Below are 21,791 nucleotides of genomic sequence, written 5' to 3' on the forward strand. Positions count from 1 at the left end.
TGCGCCAGCCTGCCCACAGTTCTCTAGTCGATTCTAAGCGACGCTTGAGGCTGTGTAAAGAGCGACGCTACTGGGACGGCGGTTGACTGGAAACATTTGGTTTGATGCATCACTCTGTATCCTGTGGCAAGCCAGTGGGAAGGCTTAAGTAAGGCGTTTGCCAGGACATTGTTTATTGTCTTCGTGTGTAGAGGCAACATTGAAATACGGAGTAGATGGTGTTACAGCTGGGGTGTTTTTCATGATAAGGTCGTGGTTTACATATTGCGTCCAAGAAAACGCAGTATACAGCAATATGTAGTGACCGACAAATTCATTTTGGGTAGGAAACCTTTGAAATCGACGCCTCTGGCTTCGGATATCTGCCTTGGAGTGTCTGTCCTTCAGCCCCAGAGGACACGTGTGGCTTACGGGATATCACGGATGCGAACAGTCTACATATTCATCATACTCCCCAAGCCACCTGATGGTGTGTGGCGGAGGGTAGTTTCGGTACCACTATCTGATCCATCCAACCCTGTTCCACTCGCGAATAGTGCGTGGGAAGAATGATTGTCGGTAAGCCTCTGTAGTGGCTCTAATTTCTTGAATTTTCTCCTCGTGCTCAATACGGGAGATGTATGTGGTAGAAAGTAATATGTTGTCTGACTCCTCCTGAAAAGTGATGTCCCGAAATTTCAGTAGTAAATCTGTCCGTAATGCACAACGCCTTTCTTGTACCGTCTGCCAGTGGAGTTTGTTTAGCATCTCCGTAACGCTCTCTCGCCAGCTAAACGATCCGGTGAGGAAACGCGCCGCTCTTTGTTGGATCTTCTCTATTTCCTCTATCAGTCCTACCTCAAAGGAGTCCCAGATAGATGAACAATACTCAAGAATCGGACGAACAAGCGGCTTATAAGACACTTCTTTCGTGGGTGAGTTACATTTCCTTAAGTTTCTTCCGATAAATCTGAGTCTGGTGTCTGCTTTTCTCACTATCTGTTTAATATGGTCGTTCCACTTAAGGTCTCTCTGAATAGTTAAGCCTAGATACATTACGGCAGACGCTGTCTCCAGTGTTTGTCATCAGTAGTGTAGCTGTACATTAGTGGATTTGTTTTCCATTGTATGCACAATATGTTACATTTATTTACGTTCAGGGTAAATTGCCATAGTCTGCACCATTCATCAATCCTCTGAAGGTCGTTCTGCAAATTCTTACTATCTTCTGGCGTTGCTACTTTGGTATAAACAACTGCATCATCTGCGAATAGCCTTAAACAGCAACCGACGGTTTCTACTAGATCATTTATACATATTGTGAGCTGCAACGGTCCTATCACACTTCCCTTTGGTACCCTGGACACTACCTTTACAACTCTCGATTTAGTTCCTTTCGCGGGACTGGTACAGTCGCAGGTTCGAATCCTGCTTCGGGCATGTGTGTGTGATGTCCTTAGGTTAGTTAGGTTTAAGTAGTTCTAAGTTCTAGGGGACTTATGACCTAAGATGTTGAGTCCCATAGTGCTCAGAGCCATTTGAACCATTTAGTTCCTTTAAGAGCGACGTGCTGAGTTCTGTCTGCAAGTTGAATCAAATCGCAGATCTGCTCCGGTACTCCGTAAGCTCGTATGTTTTTCATTAAACGGCAATGCGGGACGGCGTCAAATGCACTGAAACCAAGGAGCACGGCATCAGCCTGAGCGCCGTTGTCCACTGCGCTGTGGATCTCAGGGAGGAACAGAGCGAGCTGAGTTTCGCAGTATCTGTGTTTGCGGAATCCGTGTTGATTTTTATAGAAGAAATTTTCATGTTCCAAGAACGTCATAATTCTTGAGCATAAGACATGTTCCATAATTCTGCAACAGATTGACGTCAACGATATAGGTCTATAATTGTGTGGATCTGACTTTCTCAAAACGGGAATGGCAGGTGCTTTTTTCCAGTCGTTAGGTACCTTTCGTTACTCAAGTGGTCTACGATAAATTACTGCTAGAGTTCTTTCGCATAATCTTTATAGAATCTTATAGGTATCCCATCTGGTCCTGAAGCCTTTCCACTGCGAAGCGATTGTAGCAGCTTTTCAGTTCCGCGATCGGTTATTGTTTAATAGATAATTACACACGGCTCTTGATGTCTGTTTTGCATAAAAAATATCTTGGGATAATGTTAGGTAGGACAGTTGCTTTTAAGGGGCACATGGCACGAACATCTGCTAAGCTCAAAAGCAGAAACAACATTTTCCAAAAACTCTGCAGCACTGGTTGCGGATGGTCAGCAAACACACTTCGGGTATTAGTACCCTGACTGATATACTCAGCAGCACAGTTCTCTGAACCTGTATGGCTTAACAGACCGCACGTAAAAGATACAGACGTGAAACTTAACGTATCAGTCTGCATTGTTAGTGGGTGAGTAAGATCTACTCTCACATACTGGTTACCCGTCTTCAGTCGCATTTCAGCTCCTGATATCAGATGGAAGGGTGCTCTGCTACTTGAACACCAGAAGATTGTTGATTACCCCCAACCTTCCAGTATTGAATATTACATTCCATTTGCAGTGAAAAAGGTTAGGATCGTGAGATCCCATTCGTGTCACAGTCAAGTTTCTTACAAAAATGAATTCAATGCTATCGATGAATGGAAATGCGGTTGGCAACAAAACAGTCCTTCTCAGTGTCTGAATCTGTCCTCCATACACGAGAAGTCCGCTGGATTTGACCAGCCACAGGCAGTTTGGACTACTTTGAATCGCATCTAAATGCATCATGATGTGTGTAGACGACTAACAATGTAACACGTAGACTATTAAACACAGTGCTGACACGATTTTCGCAATCGCAACACTTTTGGACTGGAATGGAATACCTGTTGCTATGTACATCATCAGGGGAAACCTTTTCCCTATTTGGAAAAACCCTACTTTTTTGGAGCAATTTTTGTAGTTTCGGAAATAGACTGCAGCACATGTAAGGTGAATGATACAATTTCTAAATTTAATAAGAAAGTATATAGAACTTCCGTATCAGGATTAGCTAGAGGCGGAAGTCTCAAAAGTATTCCAAAGTACTGCAGTATCCGCCACCTATTAGCAAGTGGAGAGTTCTTTAAATGTACGTGTTGATTTTCAGAGGAGTGGAAAGATTGACAACTTGTTATAGCTGTTCAGAAAAATGTGAAGTACCTGTTGGATATGATTACTAATTTGGTAATTCTATAACGGAGGGTGAATTCTGGGTAGTATAAGGCAAGAATGGAGAAAAGTAACTAATAAATACCTCGATGCAACAATTTGTAGGGATATAAAACGGAACGGTAACTAGGCTCAGGGAAATAAAATCTAAAAAAGGAGACTGGTTACTCGTGCGACCCGTATTACAATATTGCACAAATCTGTGGGACCTGTACGAAATTGGACTAAGAGAAAATACTGAACGTATACAAAGAAGTTCAGCACGAATAGCCACTGGCGTGTTCCGCCGTGCGATGGAGATTACGAAAGAAAATGAACTGGCCGACGCTTGCAAACAATTTGTGTCCATACCGTAAAAGTTTCAAGAACGAACATTTAGTGAGGAATACAGGAATAAACTGTAATCTTCTACATACACCGAGATGACGAAAGTCGTGAGATAGCGATATGTACATATACTAATGGAAGTAGTATCGCGTACACTAGGTAAAAAAGGTTAGTGCACTGGCGTAGCTCTCATTTGTACTCAGCTGATTCACGTGAAAAGGTTTCAGAGGTGATTATAGCCGCACGACGCGAATTAACAGGCTTTAAACGCGGAACGTTAGCTGGAGCTGGGCGTATGGGACTCCATTTCGGATTTCGTTAGGGAATTCCACATTCGGAGATCCAAAGTTGCAAGAGTTAGCCGACAATAACTGATTTCAGGCGTTATCTTTCACCACGGACAATGCAGAGGTGGACGACTTTCACGTAACTATCGAGGGCAGCGGCGTTTGCGTGGAGTTGTGACTGCTAACAGACAAGCAATACTGGGTGCAAAAACCGTAGAAATCAATATGGGAAGCTCGACGAATGTATCCTCTAGTACAGTGGGGCGAAATTTGGCGTTAATGGGCTGTGGCAGCGGACGACCGACGCGAGTGGCTGCGCTGACACCGTGGCGTCGCCTGCAGCGCCTCTCGTGGGCTCCTCACTGTATCAGCTGGACCCAAGGCAACTGAGAGACCGTGACCTGGTCACACAAGTCCCGATTTCAGCTGGTTAATACTGACCGTGGGGTTTGCGTGTGGAACATATCCCACGAAGACATGGACGCAGATTGTTAACAAGGCAACGTGCAAGCTGGTGGTGAATCAATAATGGTGGACTTGGTGCCCTGCTCCAACTGAATAGGACATTCAGTGAAAATGATCATGTTCGGCTGCTTGCAAATCATTTGCAGCCATTCATGAAGTTCGCTAGTAATGGCAGAAATTTGTGGATGACATAGGGCCACAACTGTTTCCAATTGCTTAGAACAATATTATGGACAATTCGAGCACCCAGCAGGAGCTCCATCGAGCATCTATGGGACATAATCGAGAGGTCAGCTGGTGCACGAAGTGCTGCACCGGCAACACTTTCGCAATTATGGACAGCTATAGGGGCAGCAAGGCTCAATGTTTATGCAGGGAACTTCCAACCACTGTTTGAGCCCACGCCACGTTTAGTCGCTGCTCTACGCCGGGCAAAAGGAGGTCCAACACGATGTTAGGGGGTGTCCCATGACTTACGTCACCTCATTGTACGTCGTTCCCATACGGATTGTGAAGATAAGTTTAGACTAATTACAGCGCGCTCAGAGGCGTTGAAACAGTTTTTCTTTTTGAAATCCATAGGTGAATGGATTCTGAACTGGGCTGCACAAGCAGCGCAGTCGAAGTTACCCTCTGCCTGGATCTTCACGTTGTTTTACATAGTACAGATGTACATGAATGGTAAACGCTGTTGTCACAACCTTCAGGACAATAGTATTTCTTATGCCAACAGAATAATGCTGTACCCGACTCTGCACTTCAAACCACAAATTCCTAGAACAATATGCGGATCTTACACTGCCCAGAGCGATCTTCCCAGAACTGTATCCTATGAAGAATGCCTGAAATGCCGAGTGGAGACTTGTATTTCGAAACCAAGTTACAGCAGGTAGCTTGCATGAACTGCCACAACATGAGTTTTAGATATTTTTTTTAAGTGGAGCCCCTCCACGCCCACACTGGCATGATGGCCAACTCAGAAGGTCTACTGCCATCTCTGCATAAGGGTTGGTGTTCACTAAAGCGAGGTGTCGCAGGATGTGTGTACTGCGATGTTTGGGTACGTCTGGAGATAGAAAGGTAGCGGTTTGAAGGGCAGAGGGAAAATGTGCCAAGGCAAGCGCCAAGAGAAAAAAGCCTCTGTGATAGGTCGGGTAGAAAGAGCAGTAGCCGATGTCTTGCTGACTGAGATAGTTCATGCAAGGGTAGGTTATGTTAATGGCGGGTATCGTACAAGAAGATACCGTGTCAGTGCCGTGGCCGTCATAATGAAAAGAGTCCGGTGCAGCAACACAGTGCGTTGCCTTACGCCCTCCGCTGCACCGTGTCGTCGGTGACTTGGCACAGCTTCATCAGGCTGGTGCTGAACGGCGGCAGCTCGCTGTCGGGCGGCGTCCCCTGCTACTGCATGGCGCAGTTCTGCCGCAAGGGGCTCCTCGAGCAGTTCTGCTTTCTCGGCGTACTGCGCCGCAGTATCGTCGGAGAGCTTCAGGTCGCTCTCTCGCGCATGTGCTTCGCCGTCCCTTGCGGGGGCTGCCTCGACGGCAGTCGGCTTCGCCGCCGATACCGTTGAGCCGGCGGTCGTCTTCTCGGCACCCTTCCTCGGCAGCGCGGCTGGGGCGGCCGGCAGGGGAGGCACCCGAAAGCTCTTCTGCGGGTTTGCAGCAGCGTTCGTGTCGGTTCGTACCCCCTATGCTGCACGGAGGCCTTGGGCAAGAACTGCAGGCAGCTGCCTCGAGGCCTCTTCCTTCTCTGCAGCCACGGCAGCTGCGAAGGCAGCCCTCTCTGCAGTGGCCTCCTTCACGGCGGTGCCGAATTCGAGGCCACAGTTCTTCTCGGGGGCGCGAGCTGCATGCCGAGCGCCCGCCTCCGGCGGTCGTCCCCGCTCCTGGCAGGTGGAGCTGCTTCTGCGCTGTCCCCTCAGCTGGGCTGGGCTGGTTTGCGCCCTACGTCGTTGCCGACGTCGTCTTCTCTTCCGCTGCGTCGGTGCGGCCGCGGCCACCTCGTCGCCTTCGGCTCGGCTGCGACTTGAGAAAGCCAGGCAGCCGCGCCAGCTGGCGACGTGCGGGCCGCCACATCGGACGCAAGTCGGCGGAACTTTGCTGACGCGGTCGCAGGCGCGGCTGTCATGCTCGCCGGAGCACTTGACGCACCGCGCCACGTTGCGGCAATACTTCGCGACATGGCCCTCGCCCTGGCACCTGAAGCACTGGGGGTCCGTGGCGGTCGGGAGAGCCTCTGTAGCAACCGGGAAGCCCAGCAACTTCCGCAAGTCGAAGATGTCGCTCCCGCCGTCGACCGTTTGCACGGTCACGGCATAGAGCGGCGCCCTCTTCTTGTCGGTTCGGTTGTGGAACCTTGCGGTTGCAGAACCAAACCCGGCTCGCAGCAGCCCTTCCCGGACCACTGACTCGTCACAGCACCAAGCTAACCCCCTCAGGAGTGCCTCGATCGTCTTCTTCCTTCCAGTGGAAGCTGCCTCCTCACGCGCTGGAAGAGCGTCGACAATGTGGACGGCCCTGGCGACCTCGATCGCCCTGTGGTTAGCGTTTGCTACCCGAATGCAGATCAGCGAATCTTTTCCGACAGACTCGTAGACCACCTCGTTCTTGGCGCAATTCGTCATTAAGTCGAACAGCGTCGTCCACTCGCCTTTGAACTTGACGTGCAATGGGGGAACAGACTGCGACTCGTCTTCTCGGATCTTCCTTGCTTGGTCGGCAGTGTGTTCGAAACCAAGCTACAGCAGGTAGCCTGCATGAACTGCCACAACACGAGTTTTAGATGTCACGAGGAATTTCTCAAGATGACGTACGAAGGCTGTTCACTTCTGTACCAATACGAGTGTAACAGTCTGTTCGCGCCTGTGGGGCTCACAGCTTATACTGGTTTAGACTATGGACACCAATTCCCAATCGAATAAAACTCAAACCATTTAACAATCGTTATGTGATGAACAACTCCACAGTTCGATAAATATCGGACTGATGTTTCACGGTGCGGCATATCCTGATTCAGTCGGTGCACGTGGTCGCCATATCCGGACCCGTTGTACTTGCTGTGGTGGATTTGAAGTAGGTGGAAGAGGGGTGGGCGAGACGGCGTCAGACTACTGTCGGACACCTTTATGCAGGAAAACGGGGTGCCTTAGGGTTCCGTCCTTAGCGTCGTTCTCTTCGCTATCGCCATTGACCCTATTATGGCCTATCTCCCACCAGGCTTCTCCGGCTCCATTCTCGTTGACGATTTTGCCATTTATTGCAGTTGTCCACGGAGTTGTCTCCTTGTCGGCCGTGTATGTGTTGCCACATACGTCTTCAGCGATGTCTGGATCGTCTGTAGCCGTGGAGTATTGACAACGTCCCAGTGGATATGAATGCCGTTTGTCTGCCGCTCCGGCCAGCCATCCTATATGCCTCCTACTCCGATGTCTCCTTTGACCGCCAGTATGGGGCGCGTCCCTCTTCCCTGTTACCTCCTGGAGTTCACTTTCGGCTCTTTCACCCGCAGCTTAACTTCACGCTACCTGCCACTTTCCCGACGTGTGAATCCTTCACCACCTCGGCTTTTTGAGGCGGCCTGTGTCCCCTTGGATTTCATCCGCTTCCTAAAGGCACTACTGCAGCCTAGCTCTATCGCCGTATGTTTCTCGACCTCGGCACGGATAGTAACGATAGTAACCTTGTGCGCACTGATGGCTCTCCGACTAACCGAAGTGTCGTTTTTGCGCCGACGTTTTTCGGTATTTGCTTCCGCAACACTGCCCAATATTTACAGCAGAGCTCTTCGCCCTGTATCAGGACACGGAGTGCATCCGGTGACTCAGACCTTTCAATTGCGTCACCTGCTCCCTCTCAGCGACCCCCCCCCCAATCCCCCAGAGCCTGTGTGTGCTGTACTGTACACCGTCCATTCCTTAATGCAACGGGTGAAAGAAAGCTTCCACTTGCTCACTCTGGAGGCAGCCACTGGGACGCTTATGTGCGTCCCTGGTCATGTCGGCCTGACAGGAAACGAGGCTGCTGCCGCTGCCGCCAAGGCTGCATTCCTTCTTCCGCAGCCCGCTAGTTCTTACTTTCCTTCCGATGGCCTCTGAGTTGCCGTCTGTCGACAGGTGGTGTCACTTTGGCATCACCACGGGTCCTCCCTCCATGGGAAGCAGCTCCGGGTTCTTAAGCCTCACCCAGCAGCTTGGCCGACCTCCTCTCGGCCCTCTCACCGTGAGCAGGTAATTTTGTCTTATGTTGCGTATTGGGCACCGTAACCACTTTGTGCTTATTGTCATTAACCTTTGGCGGTTCGCCCTTTTTCTGACCGAATCCCCTTGTTTTAACCACATACGTTGTTATTTACCTTATGATAAAATTTTCCCCAGAGACATTTCTCATCTTTATCTAGATAATGGTGGAAGCTGAGAAAATGAATTACAATTTCTATGACGGTCAGGTCTCGAACCCAGGTCTTCTTTCTCACTGAGCAGAAATAGTGACCATTACACCAACGCAGTACTATGGTCGACATTACTGCACCAGCTATCGAATGCCCTTCCCAACAAAAATTTCATATCTCCACTGTCACTATTGCCAGGGCTCTCCGGCATTGGAATAGCACCTCAACGTTGAACGTAATGGGGAAGTCCTGTACCACAGATGACCTTAAATTATTTTTCCCAGAGACATTTAAGTCTCATCTTTACCTACGGTAACAGCGAAAGCTGACGAAATGAATTAAAATTTGTGCCATGGCCGGAACTCGAACCCAGGTCCTCTTGCCTAGTAAGCAAGAAGCCTCGGGTTCGAGTCCCGGCCGTGGTGCGTTTTAGTTTTTATCGGTCATAGCAATATAACGAAGGACATTGAAACTTTAGTTCAGGACTTCCTTTGTCTCTATGGGGTATTTTATGGGCCTTTCTCCAAGAGGAAGTCCCTGTTTTTAGCTGTCTTTCCTTCCGTCTATTGTCGCTTTTAACTCCTTTTCCGTCTTCGTGCTCTACAGTTCTGACATGGCGCGTATGAGATTAGCTGCCCCCTCCCCCTTGCCTACTGGACGCCGCCGCGCCTCCATCCCTTGCGACACTGATCCCCTCCAGATGGGCTGAGGCGGCCCACGGCCCATGTCTGCACAGCCGGGTACGCTTCGGCCGGTACTTCCCGCCCTGAGCCACGTGGCACTATCACCACAAAAGTATTCGAGTGGGCATTAATATGGGGTGCGTCCAACCGTCGCTCGACCTGTGCTGGGTACAGTTTGTATGAGGTAGCTGGCTGACTGTGGAGGAACCGCTGTCCATTCTTCCCCAACAGCCGAAAGCAAAGAAGGGAGTGATGTGGTTCCTGGAGCCAAGTCGACGTGTTAACTCATCCCAGAGATGTTACATTAGGTGCAGTGGCGATTCTGTGCAGCTCAGCCTATTCACTAACTTTATCGTCCACAAGCAAGAGATGCTGCTTTATCAGAGGGAGCAATGTTATACTGCTACAAATAATTACTGTCTCCTAACTGTTCCTCTACTGTACACAGTACACAGTCCTGTAATATGTGTTCATAGCCTTCCCCTTCAGGATTTTTTACCCACGAATTAGAATTTAAAACAGCTTTGTAAGACTTAATATCAAATGAGGCACAAGGGCTAGACAATATTTCATCGTAATTTCTAAAATCATTCGGGGAAGTGGAAAGAAAACGACCATTCAAGTTCCTGGGTAGAATGTATGAGACAGGCCAATCAAGCTTTCGGAAAAACACCAATCACACAGTTCCGAAGACAGCAAAAGCCGAAAAGTGTGACAGTTATCGCACGATCAGCTTAACAGCTCGTGTATTCATCGAAGAAGAATGACAAAAACAAAAGAAAGGTTTAAGAGTGAAATTAAAAATCAAGGTGAAAGAATACGAATGAGAAGATTTGCAGATGACATTACTATTCTCAATGAAAGTGAAGAAGAATTAAAGGATCTGCTGAATGGAATGAACAGTCCAAAGCGCACATAATGTGGTTTCAGAGTAAAATGAAGAAAGACGAAAGTAATGAGAAGTAAGAGAAATGAGAACACCGGGAAACTTAACATCAGAATTGGTGATTACGCAGTAGATGAAATTAACGAATTCTGCAATTTAGTACGAAGCAGAGAGGACATAAAAAAGCAGGTTGGCACTGGAAAAAAGGACGTCCCTGGCCAAGAGATGTCTACCAGTATCAAACATAGACCTTGATTTGAGGAACAAATTTCTGAGAATATGCGTTTTGAGAACACAATTGTTTGCTAGTGAAACATGGACTGTGGGAAAACTGCAACAGAAGAGGATCGAAGCATTTGTTATGTAGTGCTACAGAAGAATGTTGAAAGCTAGGTGGACTATTAAGATAAGGAATCAAGAGATTCTGCACAGAATCGGCGAGGAAAGGAATATATGAAAACACTGACAAGACGAAGGGACAGGGTGACAGGACATCTGTTAAGACATCAGGGAGTAACTTGAATGGTACTGGAAGGACCTACAGAGGGTAGAAACTGTAGAGGAGACAGAGATTGGAACACATCCAGCAAATAACTGAGAACGTAGGTTGCAAGTGATACTCTGAGATGATCAGGACGACAGGAGAGTGGAATTTATGACAGGCCGCAACAAACCGGTCAGAGGACTTATGTCTCAGAAAATACTCCCTTACTGTAACACCAGCACTCCCGCTGTAGTTCGCTGTTGGCCCTACACGTGATGGCTGGTAACGTTCTGCAGGCGTTCGCTAAACCCAAGCCCTTCCATCTGATTGCCAGAGATATAGCGTGACTAATATTTCAGATCATTCGTTGCAAGTCATCCTCCGTCGCCCCTTAACACCACTTTGAATTGATTACAAAAGTGGGTTGTGGTGTCACCGCCAGACACCACACTTGCTAGGTGGTAGTTTTAAATCGGCCGCGGTCCATTAGTACACGTCGGACCCGCGTGTCGCCACTGTCAGTGATCGCAGACCGAGCGCCACCACACGGCAGGTCTCGAGAGACGGACTAGCACTCGCCCCAGCTGTACGGACGACGTAGCTAGCGATGCACACTGACGAAGCCTCGCTCATTTGCAGAGCCGATAGTTAGAATAGCCTTCAGCTAAGTCAATGGCTACGACCTAGCAAGGCGCCATTAGCATTACATAGCTTGTATCTAAAGAGTCTCACTTGTATCGTCAAGAGCGATGTACCACAAGGATGGATTAAAGTTAAGTATTCCAGGAGCTACGTACTTTTCTTTATAGCATTCATTACGTATCCTGTTTCAGACCTATCTACTAGCCTGCGTGAGTTAACGCGTGCCTTTCGGCTACTTCAGAGTGGCGTGGCTGTCTTGTTACGCCACAACATGGGTGTATTATGAGGAGTTGTGCCCCATTCATTTTAACTCCCTGGGCGCAGTCGTTGTGCTGCTTCGACTGTTGGTAGCACTTCAGAACTCACGACTGCTTCCTTCCGCCAATTTCGTGCGATTTTTAGGGATCCGTACCTCAGTCGGGAAAAACGGAATCCTTACAGGATGACTAAGTTGTCCTTCCGTCTTTGTGTGTCCTCTCAGGACCTGGCAGACGTAATGCCACGTACTGAAATCGACGATCGCTTGGCAATATAAAAAATGTCAGTTTCCAAGTCAGTACAATTGGACATAGGGCCATTTATGTCAAATATTTTGATACACGCAAACCCACTCACGAAAAATTTCCTGTTGACCAAGAACCATGAAATATGCAAGAAACAAGGTTTTACAGTAAAAGTAAAGGACAAAATAATTGGTGTTGTCAATCGACATGGCATGTTTATTTAACTCCAGAATTAATAAAATAGATGGAAAATTGCAAATGCTAAATTAAACAAAAAAGATTGCAGTTAAAAGTTAAAATCAAAACATTCCCGAAAGTCTTGGAACTGTCGGGACCGATATCGACATCGATAGCAGGCAAAAATTGTCGAGATTCGCGGGGCGGATGAACTGCTGCAGACTGGAACCCTGGGAGCCCCCCTCGCACCGGGCCAGTTTTCTACAGCGACCCTCGGCGGTCGTTCGAAGGGCCCTGTCCGCCAGTAGATGAGGTCTGGCTGGTCTCGGCTTAGCTGCGGCTGTTTCTCCGCGCTTTCACTTCACAGTCGTATCACCAACAGTCGGTATCTCGTCGCTTCCTCTTGCGCAGTGCTTAAGATCGGAAAACGGACAGAAATACCCTCACAGGCCATAGTGATCTAATGGAAGACACAACTGCGCGAATTTGATGTTCATAATGCAGCCATTTCTTGACTAAGATTCTTATATTCCTGGGAGCATGATAATGGTGCCGTACAAAGACGTAATAGCCATTTGTCACAAAGATAAATGCAGGTTGGACCCTGCGTTCAGTTCACTCAACGTGCAGACTGAGCCGTGGCGGGACTGGTGCCAGGGCTATCTTTGGTTAGGCACTATCGATTCCCTCTGGCAGAAGTTTGTCTTTGCAGCCTGGGCCGGCTCAGGATATAGCGGGCAGTATGGAATGGAAATGGACAACAACGTTGGGCACGGCATGCAGAAGAGTGTGTACCAGCGAGACGACAGCGAGCACGGCGTGCCTGAGTACGGGCGGCAGTCAGCGCTCGATCGTACTGGGGTCAGTAACAGCGGGCCGGCGCTGTCGCTTCTTGGCAACCTCGTGAAGCTTCCGTGAAGGAACACGCTGTTACTATCGAACTAAGCAACGTCTGGTGTCTTCGCCACATCGATCCAGCAGCTGGCATCAAGATAAGTAATTCAAGTCCTACCAACGATTAGTGAAATATAATGATGACTGCTCTTGAGGCAGCAAAGCGTTGCAAGGACTGTGATGTGATATTTCATGCCTCTTATTAAGTGTGTGCTTCGCTCCTTAATAGTATTGTTGTTACTTCAGCTGGCAAGTGTCTAAAACATTGACACGTGTGCGCAGCCTTACCGAACGATCTATATTCCGTGTCTAAAGACTGCCGCGTGTTACCTTACAGGCCCACATAAGGTGCTCCATGTGATGCTTGGGTTTTAATGAGCCAGTTCCATTTGCATCATTCGTGTACGTGGTTCTGCTTAAAGGAATGAAATCAGTTTTATTATTGTCAATTTTATCGAAGTTGGTTTCTGTGTAACTTTGAGTATTAAGGTGTAGGAAGGGTTGTTTAGTTCTCTGTTGTCGCTTCTGATTTATGTTTTAGAGATCGGAATCAGTGGGCCACCGAAGTGCAGAGCCTCCCCTTTTAAATTACTTGCGGGCGTACGGGCGGTGGACTTGGCCTGAGCTCGCGTGTGCTGTTTGGTTCCGATTTCGGTGTCCTGAACGGGGTGGAAGTACAAACGGAGTCCACATCTTAATTTGAAGACAAGTCCTCGGTCGCCTCCACCGTTCGTGTCCAAGTCGCGGCCTCACAATCTCGGGCCTCAGTTATTGTGCAAGCTGAAGTTTTCTAAGACTTGTGGTGGCTCTGCAAGGTTGCCCGGGTTAAATGTTTTAAATATTTGTCTTAAGAATTTTTAGGGATTTCTAGAAGAATGTGTCTTAATTGAAACTGTTTTTTAAAATTGCGGTGCAATTCAGCCTTAGTGGCGTATGTCAATTTTGATGGGGAAATAACTGGGTTATTGTTGTAAAGTTGTTTGGTAACATCTCGCCCGGGAGGGGCGGTTTTCAATCTATGTGGAAATAACTGATTTCCTGGTTATTTCACGTAAAGTTTATTTTAAATGATTTACTTAGCCCGAGTGGCGGTTTTTTAAATGTTTGCAAAGAGATTAATTCGCTTGTGGTTTCATATAACAAGCAGTGTGTAAAATTGGCCTGAGTGGCGGGTTTTTAAATGTTTTTAAAGAGATTAATTCATTTGTGGTTTTATATAACAAGCAGTTTGTAAAGTTTGCTTGAATGGCGTTTCTTAAAGAAATTATCTGATTTATAATTGTAATTCTCTTAATGATTTATCTATGATCCAAATAAATATGTTGAAATGAAGTGGTCACTGTAGGGGTCAAGTCCTTCCACTCCATTTCTATTAAAGGTTACGGAAATTGCAGTTCAAAATAGAAATAACGTACCACAGACGTTATCGTGACATAGAGAGGTGTCAGTTAATATTTATGACGAATTTCTATACAATCCTGACTTGGATTTTCAAGCAGGCAGTGAACGCGTTGATACGCTGATGTAGCAACGATGTCTTTCATTTGACCACGTTCTTCAAGAAGTCAATTTCATAAGCTAATAAATGACTATTACAAATATATTAATTTCACAAATTCTGTAAACGAATGATGCAGACCACGCTACACAATAGTATCTAGAATTTGCTAATCTCCTGAAGAACCATGTACAAACTGATTCCAACCTACTATAAACACCTGTTCTATAAATGGTATCACCTGATAGATATGATGAATACCAAGGAATCCCCTTAATTTCAAAGTTTACGTGCTCATGTGAGCCATCCTGAGGATTCAGACGTTTCCAATGTAGACAGGTTAGAATTTGTGCCACAACTATTTCTTCTTCTTTGACACAAAGAAACTTTTAACCAACACCTTTTGACCAATGCGTAATTCTCTTATGTGTGCCTTCCTATCCCATATCTCTTTCCTCTTCACTACTACCTCACACAAACTCCTGAGTGCCATGTCAACAATATGCTTGCGTTGCACTCAGGTTCTCGGAGAAAAGTCTACGACTTCACAGATTATATCTCTGGACTGCCTGTTCTTGAGAACAGTCACTGGTGCTATCTTGGTGACTCCATGTGGCAACTTGTTCACCACGTCCTGGAAGTCGCGTACGAAAACATTCCAGGTGGCGCGCCGTTTCACGCAGTAGGTACAGCAAAGGGTTCCCAGGATCTTCATTATCCTTTCTGCCGGAGACGATTGGAGGTGCCATAGGATGAGTGTATCGGTTTAATCCTGTGTTTTCTTAACTTAGCTTCCCATTTCTCTGAATGGCACTGTGGTTCACTGTCAGAGATAATCCTATTTACATGGCCTACCTGGATGGCGGAAGACTCTGCACACTATTTGTGCTGTTGCCTTTTCCAGCGAGGGGGGGGGGGGGGGAGTTGCGACACCACTACCAGGATGTAACTCTACCTGTGCACACAAAATGGCGCATTAAATCGGTGGCAACCAGGTGTTTTAATCTGGTTGGAATTATGGGATGCAGAGGTGCCTGCGCTGTCGCCGTATCATTCTTCGATTCCTGACACCGCCAAAATGTTCCGAATCGTCTATCCATATTTTTAAAGTGACACACTGTGCATAGTTTCAGGTAGTATTTCCTGACTCCAAAATGTGCATGGCTAAGGTGGGTGTGCCAGATAACCTTGTTCATGAGTATGAACTCCAAGACATTGTGATCTTGTTTCTCTCCCATACAGGAAGAAGCGAAATTTTTTCAAGCAAAACACGACCATTAACTCATTTATTGAGTAGCTTCTCTCGCATTTACTAAGGACACGCTTCCGAACGCAATAGTCTTACGCTCCATGTACCCCTCTCGCTGATATCTCTGCAAGATGACTGAGCCGAGACCAAACTATGAGCCGTCCGTTTCCACGCAAAATTGCTCCAATAGATTGGGGTGCCACAAAATCGATGCATTAACCAGGGCAGTTTTGAGGGTCTGGAATGAATCATCTGCCCCCTCATTGAAATCCCACGGCCGTTTCTTCCCGGTGAGCTGGCATAATTGCGGCGTTACTGGTTTCTTCATTTGAATGAATCTCTTGTAGAAATTTGCGACACCGAGAAAGTCACGGAGTTTTTTCTTAGTTTTCGGTGTTGCAAATGTTGCTATCGCCTCGATCTTGTCCGGATCTGGTGAGATGATATGGCCGAGGAATTTTACTCGTAAGGTCCCAGTACACGTCTTCGTGATGCTGGCAGTTATGCATCGTTTCTTGAAGGTCTGGAGTATTTCCCTTAAGATCGCATTATGTCGCTTCCACGTTGGTTCCGCAATTAAGAGGTTGTCTACGTAACCGGTGATTCTTTGTTTCTCGGAATACTTTAACATACTATCAAGTCTCCTTATGAATGCAGCTGAGGACACGTTTAACCCGAATGGTAGTCGTTTGAATTGTTAACATCTACCGAGGCGAGGAATGCGGCGCATTTCCTGCAGTCTGGTTGGGGTGTAATTGGCCAGAAAGTGAACCTTAATCCGGGGGAAGAGAATACTGTTACGGAGTGGAACTTTTGTAGGTGTTCCTCCAGTTCCTCTGGACGATCTGTTTTTGTTTCTATGATGGTATTAATTTGGAGTGAATCTAGCACCAAATGGATTGATCCATCGGACTTTCCTACTACCGTGAGGGGCTTGTTACACGTGCAGGTTGCTGGTTAAATGACGTCATCGTCTAGCATCCTCTTGATCCCTAAGAAAATCTTATGATGGTAGGCCAGGGCGATCTTTGATTAAAACAACTGTCGAGATAGCAGTGACATTTGTTTATTATTACCGGTTGATTGTACGATGGTGGTGTCATGTGAAGAACCGACGAGCCGCCAGCACCAGCCATAGTGGGCCTAAAACATCTGAGGATGGCTTTGACATAAGCCGAAACCGGTAATAAGAAAGCAAATGTTACTGCGATCTCAACTGTTAACACCTGATCTCTGCACTCCATAGACAGTGTTGTCTAAAGTTATGTGCAGGTGGATCTTGTAAGGTGGTACGAAGGATTTTTGTGTCCTCGTGCACTCGAAATGCATATTCAAAATTACGGTTAGCTCCCGTTTTCGGCAGAAATACATCCACGTTTTCAAGTAAGATTTCTTCCCTCATTGGAATATTTTGTAGTTTCCCTAACACGTTATCAATCGCATTGCGCATTTCTCTACCAGTTTGTTCATCTTCTTGCGCGGTGCGACACGTTCATCGGGCAACAACTGATTACTATTTTTCTCCTGTTTTGTGGAGTAATTTAGGTTGAGACATTCAGCAGGAACTTTCGCCTGTATTACGTGACCAGCAAATGTAGTTCTCCTCACACGATTTTTTTTGGCAGTGTGAGCTCTCCTCGTATCGTGTCCAATATGGCCCGATGTTGGTTCAGGAAATCCGTGCCCAATATTATTTCAATTGCCAGCGAAGGGATGATCAGGAAGTTCGCTTCCAATATGTGCCCTTGACAGATGAACATCAACCGGGTTTGTATCCGCGTCTCCGTACGCTTTCCTCTCAGTGCACCGATGATTTTCATTTGCTTCAGTGCTGGCCATGGATGATTTTGAATGCAACTATTGTACGAAGATTCAGAGATCGCTATAATGCAGCTTCCACTGTCCACAAGTCCGGACAGATCGATGCTGCCTAAAGTGACGTTAATAATAAGATATTATATCATGACTTCTTTTTCCTCACGCCAAAGCTATCATGTTTCTTCAAATTCTAGCATGTTGATGTCACCCGTTCCGATTGTTCCCGCAGATTTTCTTTTCAGCTGTGTCCACATCAGCCGGGCGTCAGTTTCTATTTAAACTTCTGTTTCATTTCCCCTGTGACAGGCCTAATCTGAACATTATGATCTTGTTAGTTTTCTTGTTGCCATCGACTTCTGTTTTCGCATTTGTTTATTTGCTTCTGTAGTTCTCCTGTATCCTGTTGGAACTGGTCTGGACTTGATTATTCTCTCGAGTTTCCCTTTTGCTGTTCATTGTAATTGCCTCGTCTACCTCTATGTTTTGGAAGGCGACAGGCGACTCTGAGTTACCGCCATGACAGCAGACACTTGAACTAGTAAACCTTCTACTTGACTACCTGCCCCACTCATCTGCTAAACTGATTTTGCTCTTTGACTGTGTCGCTGGATGGGTGCTGACACAACTTGACAACTCCCTCGATAGCGTCCCGTCCACTGTGAACATGAAAAATCGCGAATTTTTATGGCCGCCATCCGTGCTCACAAAAGGCGTTTACGACAGTGCCGTAATGCGTTGGCTGGGTGACCTGGATTTCTCTCACACCCCCGACCTCTGCTGTGGCGAGAGGTGCCAGGAAGTAGGTCCAGGCAGGCCGTTTTCCCGTCTCGTCCACTGAATGCGTTATCTGCATGCCACAGGAGATATTCTTGGGCCCAGATATTCTGTTCCCCATAAATGCTTCAAGATGTTCCTTTCCCTAATAGCTGCACGTAGGTTTCAAGCCGTAAACGCCCACTGCAAGATTTAATGTTAAGTGACCTGCTTGTTCTCAGCTCCAGAAAAATAATATTCGAAGGAGAGACACCATAAAGAACCCCCATGCATTAACAATGTACACACTTCTATCAATGCCTGTTCATGCTGAAAACTTACAGTCGTCACACGAACACGATGTCTTGGGTGGAAAATCAACATTAGAGTGACAAGAAACGTTATACAGGGACTGTGTTGGAAAGTCATTCTGCACCCTGATCTTGCGCACTCAGATTTTCATCTTTTCGGATGTCTATAGAACAACGTTCTAGTAACTTCCTTTTCTGATGAAGATGCATTTCAAACAAGGCTTAACGAGTTCTTCGCGTCAAAACCACGATATTTCTACAGTCGTGAAACCGAAAAGCTACTTCAACGTTGGCCGACTGCTGTAAAGAGTGAAAGAAAATGTATTATTGGTGACTAAAGTGTCTGTTATTTGTATGTGTTAACTTTCTCAAACTGATAAGAACTGTGCCAACTTATGGACCAAGAACCTTAAGAACACGACATACTCATGGCATTCTTTTTTGCTAGTATCTTCGTGTGTTCACTCCATGTCAACTAACAGTAAATATTAATCCCTAAAAACTTTCTGTTGTTACACAACCTACAGATTTATCATCTATGCTTAATAGTGTATATTTTTCTTCTTTACGCTATAGAGCATAATGTTTGTTTCCTTTGTATTCAATGTGATCAGCTTAAGTGTACAGAAGCTAAGTAATTAAATGTTTTATGAAAATATTTTTTATTTTTCCAGTCTTTGATCACAATAATTGTTTAGACGATGACCGGTTTCAGTCCGTAATGACCATCCTCAGATCATTTTTACACCATGTCCTAAAGTGATAAAGCCATAATGGCATCGTCAAAACACATAAATATAATCAGCACAGCTTCGTCACATATATCTAAAATAAGGTGTAGAATAGGCCACATCGTCCACATTATTGGCAATAATGACTGTGTGGACGATGTGGCCTATTCTACACCTTATTTTAGATATATATGACGAAGCTGTGCTGACTATATTTGTATGTTTTGACGATGCCATTATGGCCGTATCGCTTTAGGACAAGGTGTAAAAAAGATCTGAGGATGGTCATTACGGACTGAAACCGGTCATCGTCTAAAGAATTGATATTGTGATCAAAGACTGGAAAAATAATAAACATTTGACAGTATTGGATCACTGTTTGTCTAGTACCTCCCGCCGCGAAAGTCGAACACGCGCCAGAACAAATGGACGTGGCCAGCCCATAGAGGGCTCCGCGTCCGCGGCGGCTCTTCCGCGCAGCGGCTCTCGCATAGAGCATAATGTTTGTTTCCTTTGTATTCAATGTGATCAGCTTAAGTGTACAGAAGCTAAGCCACGTGCAGACAGCGGCCACGTGCAGACAGCGGCCAATAGCCGCTCCCTCCGGTTTCGTATATAGGGACCCGCTCTGCCCTGGTCCAGCCGCGGGCTGTCCTCCTCCTCCGTGAATCCCGCCTCCTCTATCGCTCCTTCCTGCGCACACGTGACAGGGATACACTCCAACGCCACCGGCAAATACAGCGACTCGTACGGAACCTTATTACAGCAACGAAACGCCGCGACTGGCGCCAGACCTGCACGCGACTCAACGCCACCCTCCCTATCAACTCCTCCAAGTACTGGTCCGCCTTCCATCGTCTTACTGGTTCCCTTTCCGCTCCCCACTACCCCATTCTCCATAACGATCGCCCCCTTCCTGACAACCTCAGTAAGGCCAACCACTTCGCTTCCCACCTTTCCGAGGTCTTCTCCATCCCCGATGATCCCCACTTTGATTATTCTCTTTTCCCCACAGTCTTGGAACGTGCCGATACCTCGGTCGCTCCACTTGCTCCTAGTCTCCAGTACTTGGGGCAGTTGCCCCCCTCCGACGTAAACACTCCCATCACAGCACAAGACATTAAACTTATCCTCTGGTCCAAACGCAACACGGCCCCTGGTCACGACTGTGTCACCTACCGTCACCTTCATGAAAGCCCCTATTCCTTCCTGACTGTCCTCGCCCATCTCTATAATGTCGTCCTCTCTACTGGCTTCTACCCTGACCTGTGGAAGACCTCCCGCGTCCTCTTATTCCTCAAACCCAACAAACCCCCTTCTGCCGCCTCTTCCTATCATCCCATCTGCCTCACCTCCGTCTTCAGTAAGGTCTTTGAATCCATCCTCTCCTACCGTATCCATCAGCACCTTGCTCAACACCACCTCCTCCCCCTTACCCAGTGTGGCTTCCGACCCTCCTTCTCTGCTGCCGACCAACTCCTTAACATTGTTCACCTTCTGTCCCTCCAGCTCAACTCCCGTTGCTCCGCCATTTTTGTTTCCCTTGACCTCCAAAATGCCTATGACCGTGTATGGCATCCCGGTCTCCTCTTTAAACTCGAAACCTACGCCCTGCCTATCAATTTTGTCCGTCTGGTCGCTTCCTTCCTCTCGCACCATCCTTCCTATGTCACCGTCCACAACACCAACTCCCGTATCTTTTATCCCACGGCTGGCGTCCCCCAGGGTTCTGTCCTCTCCCTTTATCTCTTGTATACAGCTGATATGCCCAAGCCACCCCTACCAGTCCACCTTCTCCAATATGCTGATGACACCGCCTTCCTGGCTCTCTATCCTACCATTCACCGGTCTCAACGTACCCTCCAAACCCACCTTAACCAGTTCACCACTTGGTGTAACCAGTGGTTCCTCCGTCTCAACCCCTCCAAAACCCAGGCAATCATCATAGGCTGCACCACTCGCTCCTTTCGCCTCCATGATTTCTACCTCACCCTTTATGGTCGTCCTATCCAACTCACCCCCACCCTGAAATACCTTGGCCTCACCCTTGACCGACACCTCACCTGGACCCCTCATCTCCTGACCATCCAGCAGAAAGCCCATTCCCACCTCCGCCTGCTGAAACTCCTGTCTGGCCGGACATGGGGATTGCATCCTTCTACCATCCTCCACACCTACAAATCCCTCATCCGTCCTATCCTCTGTTATGCCAGCGTCGCCTGCATCTCCGCCCCCACCCGCTTTTACAAGGCCCTCCAAATCCTTGAACGCCATGCGCTCTGCCTTGCCTTCCGTATCCGCCTTCCTTCCCCCACACGGCTCCTGTATGAACTGATCCCCTTCCCCCACCTCCTCCTGTTCCTCCAACATCTCCACATCCTTTACATTGTTCGCAGGCTTGATCCCCCCCACCCTCTGGTTTCCTCCTTCCACTCCCCGCCCGTTGCCGCGCCTCTATCGCTGTATCCCTCCCTCTCTCCACCTCCACACCCTCCATCTCCTTCATCAGGGCAATTTCCA

The sequence above is a fragment of the Schistocerca nitens genome, chromosome 9 (assembly GCF_023898315.1).
Source record: "Schistocerca nitens isolate TAMUIC-IGC-003100 chromosome 9, iqSchNite1.1, whole genome shotgun sequence".
Classification (NCBI taxonomy): Eukaryota; Metazoa; Arthropoda; class Insecta; order Orthoptera; family Acrididae; genus Schistocerca; species Schistocerca nitens.